The sequence below is a fragment of the Callospermophilus lateralis genome, unplaced genomic scaffold (assembly GCF_048772815.1).
Source record: "Callospermophilus lateralis isolate mCalLat2 unplaced genomic scaffold, mCalLat2.hap1 Scaffold_124, whole genome shotgun sequence".
Lineage (NCBI taxonomy): Eukaryota > Metazoa > Chordata > Mammalia > Rodentia > Sciuridae > Callospermophilus > Callospermophilus lateralis.
The window spans coordinates 1,956,839-1,963,684 of NW_027512424.1; positions in this window are offsets into that span (position 1 = coordinate 1,956,839).

Consider the following 6,846-nt stretch of genomic DNA (forward strand, 5'->3'; position numbering starts at 1 on the left):
TGCATTGAGCCAGGACAGTCATGCTGGCTTGTAATCTGGGTGGCTAGAGAGGCTGAGGCAGGAGAATCTAGAGTTCAAAGTCAGCCTCAGAAACTTAGTGAGACCCTGTCTCTAAATAAAATATTTTTATAAAGGTTTATGGATGTGACTCAGTGGTTAAGCGTGCCTGGGTTCAATCTCTGGTATGATTATGATGATGATGATGATGATGATGATGACAATAATAATAATAATAATAATAATTTGGATTGAAAATAAGAGAAACATTATAATCTCTTAATTCTTTCTTTCTTTTTTTTTTTTTTTTGCTTTGAGATAGGGTCTTATTAAATTGCTTTGGGCCTCACTAAGTTGCGATCCTCCTACCTCAGCCTTCTGCGCCCCTGAGATCATAGGTGTGTGCCATCACGACCAGCTAATTTCTTCATTCTTAAAAAGAATAAGTCAGGAACCAGAAAAAGACTACAGTAGGACAATACATTTTGATTGGGGGTCATCTGAATGTCTGGAAGATCCTATCTACCTCTCAGCTGTCAGAGAGAAATAACAGCTTGGTACATTAGAGATTTAAATAAATGGTATAAAAACAAATATGTAGAAGTTGATTTAAAAAAGTAAATTTAATATCATGGAAGATAGAAGGAATAGTGTTCATAATTTAGGTAAAATATTTCTTGTACTAAGTAATACCTATCTCAACCATGAGTGAATAAGAAATAGAATAGTTGAGTCAAAATTTTACTCAAATTTTAAATGTGTAAGTCACTAATGAGTCAGCCGTCTCCACTCCTGAAAATATACAGCCATAATGGTGAATAATTTGTTATGTCTATAAATTTAATCCTCTCTCCCTGTTTCTCCCAATGCTTGCTATTTATAGATTTTTAATGCTTTTAATTGAAATTTACTTAGTAATTCTGAAATGCTACTTAAGCTTTCAATGTCTGTAAAGTCTATAAGAACATGTAATTAATATTCAATTATTAGAGCTAGAATAGATGTATTTTTTATAATAAAAATATGGTAATATTAAATATTATAGGCCAGGCATTTTGAGTTTTAAAAGTTTTAAAGTTTCAAAATAGTAATATATATTTATAATTAATATAATGTCCTATATAATTATTTTAAATTATTATAATAAAAAACATAATATAAAATAATATAACAAATAATACATAATAATAAGTACTTCATCCTTATAAAACCATTTTTTAAAGTTGGATATATTATTTTTAAGACACTATAGCTCAATGCATAAAATAAAAAGCATAGATAAGTTTTCTCCTACCTTCTAATGCATTTGAACATTAATTAATCTCTAAATAAAAGTCAGTGCTTTGGTTTATATTTTACTTTGATTATTAGATCTCATCTTGAAAAATTAATATGCAAAAGAGAGAATACAACTTTAATATATTTTAATTCACATCTAAAATATAATCTCAGGTGAAAGTGATTTTCACGATTTTAAAATCATTTTAATAACTCCTTTTTCATGAACCTAACCTTGGCAACAGCTGTTTATTAATGTCCCTTGGCAGAATAAAAATGAAACAGTCTGTCCCATAGTAACAATTCCTGAGCCCCATGGATCTGTAACATCTCAACTTCTGGAAAGCTCTCCTTGCCATTGAAGTTTTCATTATTCATCTAACTGTAGCACAAACCTATTTCTTACTTCTAGTTGGAGAACTAGTGAGCAAAAATATTTCAGGTCTCCCATGGATTACAAAGGAAATGCCTGTGCACTGTGCTCAGTATATTCTTTCCATTGTGAATACTAAGTTTCTATATGCCTGTAGGTGCTTTTGGCCATTCTGTATTTTAATATGATATGTTTTCAGATTCAGAAAATCTGGAAATTCTTTCCACATCAATTATTCTTCTTTCAGAAATGAGGAGAGCCATTCCATTGGCATAGTGCCTGTGGGATGCCTATTTAAAGAATTTCACACATATTATAGCAAGCATATTTTTCCCCTTTTTATGGCTATTATTAAAGCTTATGCAATACTTGTTAAATCACTTAGCTCCTGACACTCAAAACAATATGAAACCCTTGAATCATCATGATCAAGTAGTCAGGAATTTCTGAGATGGCTACACTAACTTAACCATAGCTGACTAAACCTCTTACTGAGAACAAGTAGAAAAGACACAAAGTTACAAAGACGGGGATTTGTTTGACATCACTGAAAGTTGCTGATAAATCAAAGAAGGTGATATATTGTGAGAAGCTTTATGGATGAGACATTTGCTGGAAAGAGACTGAGAAACCAGGTAGAAGCCATAGTTCACTCACACACACACACACACACACACACACACACACACACACACATACACACACACACATCCTACACACAGACCCCACACACACCACACAAACACCACACAAACACTTTGGTAAGCACTTAAGGTATTTAGGGAAAACATGGTGGAATTGAGAGAGAAAAATTGGACTAAGATATCCTAAACTTAAAAGGCAAAGTCCAGGGAGACAAATAAAAATGGGTTTATGATTAATGACATTTCTCCTCCATGTATTTGTTCAAGTTTATGTCCAGAGAGAGTCTAAAATGTAGGAAGAAAGTAGAAACCATTTAACCACTGAGGTGTTTTTTAGTATCAAGGAAATAAAAAGTGACATTAGAAAGTGACCATAAAGTAGGATCCTCATAAATACCCTAGACTTTAAATTAGTACCTCCACAGAATAACACCCTAGAAACAGTGGAAAAACTGACCCATACAAAAATTGCAAGTCAGCATAATTATTTGTTTTTAGATCTTCCCCCTAATTCAGGTTCCTCACCAAAGGACAGAGTGAACCATTTTGGAAATAATGGCACCATCTAGGTCTTTTACAATGTTTTCCTTAAAGATCACCCATTTTCAATGAGAAATAGACCTACAGGTCACTCAAGCTGATGGCCAAAGCTTTGATTAATACATGAATGTAATGTTAATAAAGTGAAAAGTCTAGATTTAAAAACCTCAATACTTATATATACTTAAAACAAGTAAACCTGTAATAATTTAAGTGCTACAATTAATTTTAACATTTGAGAAAGTAAAAGAGGGAATTAGTCAATGGAAATATAGATCTGTAGAAAATATTCAAGCTAAGGCACAGAGATAAAAGGAAGGAGAACAAGAAAGAAGGAAAGGAGAAGACCATAGGAGAACTATGAGACATTATAAAAGGAAAAAAAAAATCTATACATTTAGAGCCTCAGAAGCAGGACAGATAATATTAGGCAGACATATTTGAAAAGCTAATGTCTAGAAACTTTCCAAATTTGGAAAAAGTAGTTAAGCCACATATACAAAACAAAGGTGGATCTTGAACAAAATAAATTCACCACATTATTAAAGAGGAAAAGTCATAGGGTGACACCAATAGATGAAGAAAATTATTTGAGAAAATTCCAATGTGGATGTGTAACCGATGTGATTCTGCAATCTTTGTAATGTTTTGAATAACCAATAAAAAGAAAATTCCAATATCATTTAAGGAAACAATGACTAGAGCAGAACTTTCTTAACCCAATAGCAAATATCACATGTGTTATGAAATTTCAAAAGCTTTCTCTTGAGATCAGAAATAAGTGCTCATTTTCATGATCATATTTATTCTATTCTTATACAGGAAGTTCTGGATATTTTAATAAAACAAGACAAAAGAATAAAAGGCATAAGTAGAGAAAAAAGACTACAACAGTCATTATTAAAGATAATGAAATGTAGAAAATCCTAAATAATACATAGATAAAAAATTGAAACTAATATATTTAACAGAGTATATTCATATAGTCAATATACAAAAATCACTATGTATGTATTTATAGGGGTTAGAGAATAAAAAGAAAATGCCATTTATGATAAAATTTTAAAAATGTAATATCTTAGAATAAATTTAATACTATCTACATGGGCATCTGGTGTGTATCAAAAAGTGGGTGAGCCATCAGATGATATGGGGGAAGCACATCATCGGGCTTAAGGACATGTAGGGAATGGCCAATGACATTGATTAGTTCATCTTTCATTCAGCAAGTAGGCAGTACTAGACATTGTGAGCAACACAGAGATGAACTAAGCACAGATATGTGTCTTTATTCACTGGGTTCATAATAGAGCAAAATCTTTGCACCTGGTATCACCATCTTCCTAATTAGACTGGGATAGAGCATGGGAAGGGAGAATATGATTACTATGGTATTTACTCATCCATGGGAGAGAAATCATTACTGCTACATATTGTAGGCTAGGATTATACAAGACCCAATTTTCATAAAGAAAAAAATACTTTGAAAAGAAAGTTTCTTCTTTATTGTTATTTTAAAATACTTTGTATTTCTTACTTTGTAAGAAGAATATAATGTCTATACAGCATCACCTAAATGAATCGATTATTAACATTGTCATAGTTATTTTTATCATTCTCTATAGAATATAGTATCTCTTCCAATTACATGACAGTCCCACACATTGTGCCCCTCTGAATACTTTGACATGTTGACAGGAGTCTTTCAGAATGCTCAAAGTCTTGAAATGTTTAAGGGTGGAAGCAAGTTTATGATACAGTGGAGAAAATAAAATAAAAATTGCTCTCAAACATAATAAGTAAAATGGAGAAGGATGGTTTAGATAAAGGCGTACTCGTTGTCATGTATAGGTATGTTTGAAAAACCCTATGAGTTGGGAGAGAGGGATGCACACTGGCAGATTTAAGAGGAACATCAAAGTCCTGGACTGTGGATCTCATTCCTACCACAAGCAGGATGAACTCCCAGATTTATACTTGTCCTTATCATGCAGTCCCAGGACTATGCCCATTTAAATGCCAGAAAAATAAGAATTCAAGAGAACTTACCAGCCAATATGATGAAGTCGACCTTTAAAGTATCAGGTAAAACAAAGAGCTCCTGAAGTGAATTAAGATGGAATCACTTCCCAGGACTGCTTCTGCCCAATTTCCAACTTCATTTACTTACTACAAATGTGCTAAATGTGAGCATGTTATAGTACCCATTAAAGAGTATACCAAAATAATTCTTTTAAACTGGTTCTCATGGTCCTTTAATTTTTATTTGTAAAGATGCCTTGGATTTTAGAAGAGTAGAGTTGAAAAAGGGGGTTTTAGTGACAGACCAGGCTTTCAAACCTGCTTTCAGACTTTGTGAGCTATTTTTCCTCAGCAGCTTTATCATTGAGCATGGAGGGAGGCAGGTTGACTTGGGTCCTATCATCACATTATGCAGAGCTCCTATTGTTTTTTTTTTTTTTTTTGTCTTTTTTTCTTTTCTTTTCTTTTTCTTTTTCTTTCTTTTTTTTTTAGGATTGAAGGTAATCTTTCATCTAAAGCAGCTTGCATCTAAAGAATTGGAGCATAGAAAGGAACAACGAATAACATCTTCTTTTTGCCTATGCAAAATGTAAAACAAAACAAATTAATAAAACAATATACTTTATACAGATCCTAGTGATGTAAAAGAACCCCAGGACAGAGAGATTTTGACTTTAAGAAAGTCTTGCAAATGGTAGGAGAGATTCCCACCCCCACCCAAAGAAAAAAAAGTTGTTTGTGGGAGTTAATAGTAGCATTTGGAATAAAGTTTAAGGGAGGACAGAATTTTCCAAAAATTACAGAATAAAATGGGACTTTCATAGATGAAATGAATTTTTCTTCTTTCTTCCTTCCTTCCTCCTTCCTTCTCTCCCTTCCTTTTTCCTTCCTTCCTTCCTTCCTTCCTTCCTTACTTCCTACCTTCCTTCCTTCCTTCCTTCCTACCTTCCTTCCTTCCTTCTCTCCAGGGCTGTAGATTGATACCAGGGCAAGCCTTAAGCATGCTAGATAAATGCTCTACCACTGAGCTGTATCCCCAGTCCCTAATTTTTTCTCTGAAGCTTGATTTTTTTCATTTTTTTTTCTAGTAGTCTGTTAATTATGTCTCCCTGGTAGTCATGAGACCCTTTTCACAAACTTCCACACAGAAGTTTAGTACCCAGTGCAGTGTGTGGCACATAGAGGCAGCTCAGGAAGAACTGATAAGAAATCATTACTAGATTACAGAGAGGGTTCTGAGGAGTGTACAGGAGCTTAGTGGAATGGAATGTTCATGACCACTCCTGGGCAGACGACTCAGGTGTGGAACCAGGGCAGCAAAGTGAAAAGAAAGGGCTCTGTGGGTTAAGGAGAAAACTGACTTTAACAAGCTTCTTACCTGTCTACGTGTGATATATTATATGTTTAAACAACTCACCTTTACCAACCATCTACCATGTGCTAGCCATTCACTGGCTACTAGGGATAGATCTGTGGAACTTGTGAAAGGGACTTCAGGACTCCATTGAGGTTTGATCTGCACTTTAGGGAAATGAGGAGGTGAAATCCACTCTCCTTTTTAGACTGACCTAGTGAGGAGGTCAAGATCAAGTGAGGAGAAAAGCACAGTTATCACACAGTATTCATGACATACATACCTTTTCACTTTTATTTATTCCAAACATATACCCATTCTCTGACTAAAAGGTTATATTAACTTACTGTAAAGTTAAGCAATTCATCTTAAACTATATGATAAATCTACACGTACCCACCAAAATTTTTGTTTATTCTCCCTCATTAATGTTAAAAATCTTAATTATGCATGTATTACAGTATTATGATATTCAGAATTTAATTGCTTAATAAAAGTAATTAAACAATACAGGAATTGCAGGAAAGAATTTCTATAAGCCACCTTAATGCTGGCTGCTGTTAATATTTCACCAAACATTCTTGTGGATGTTTCTTTCTCTTCCTGTACCTGCACACACCCACTGCCTCCCCCCGACA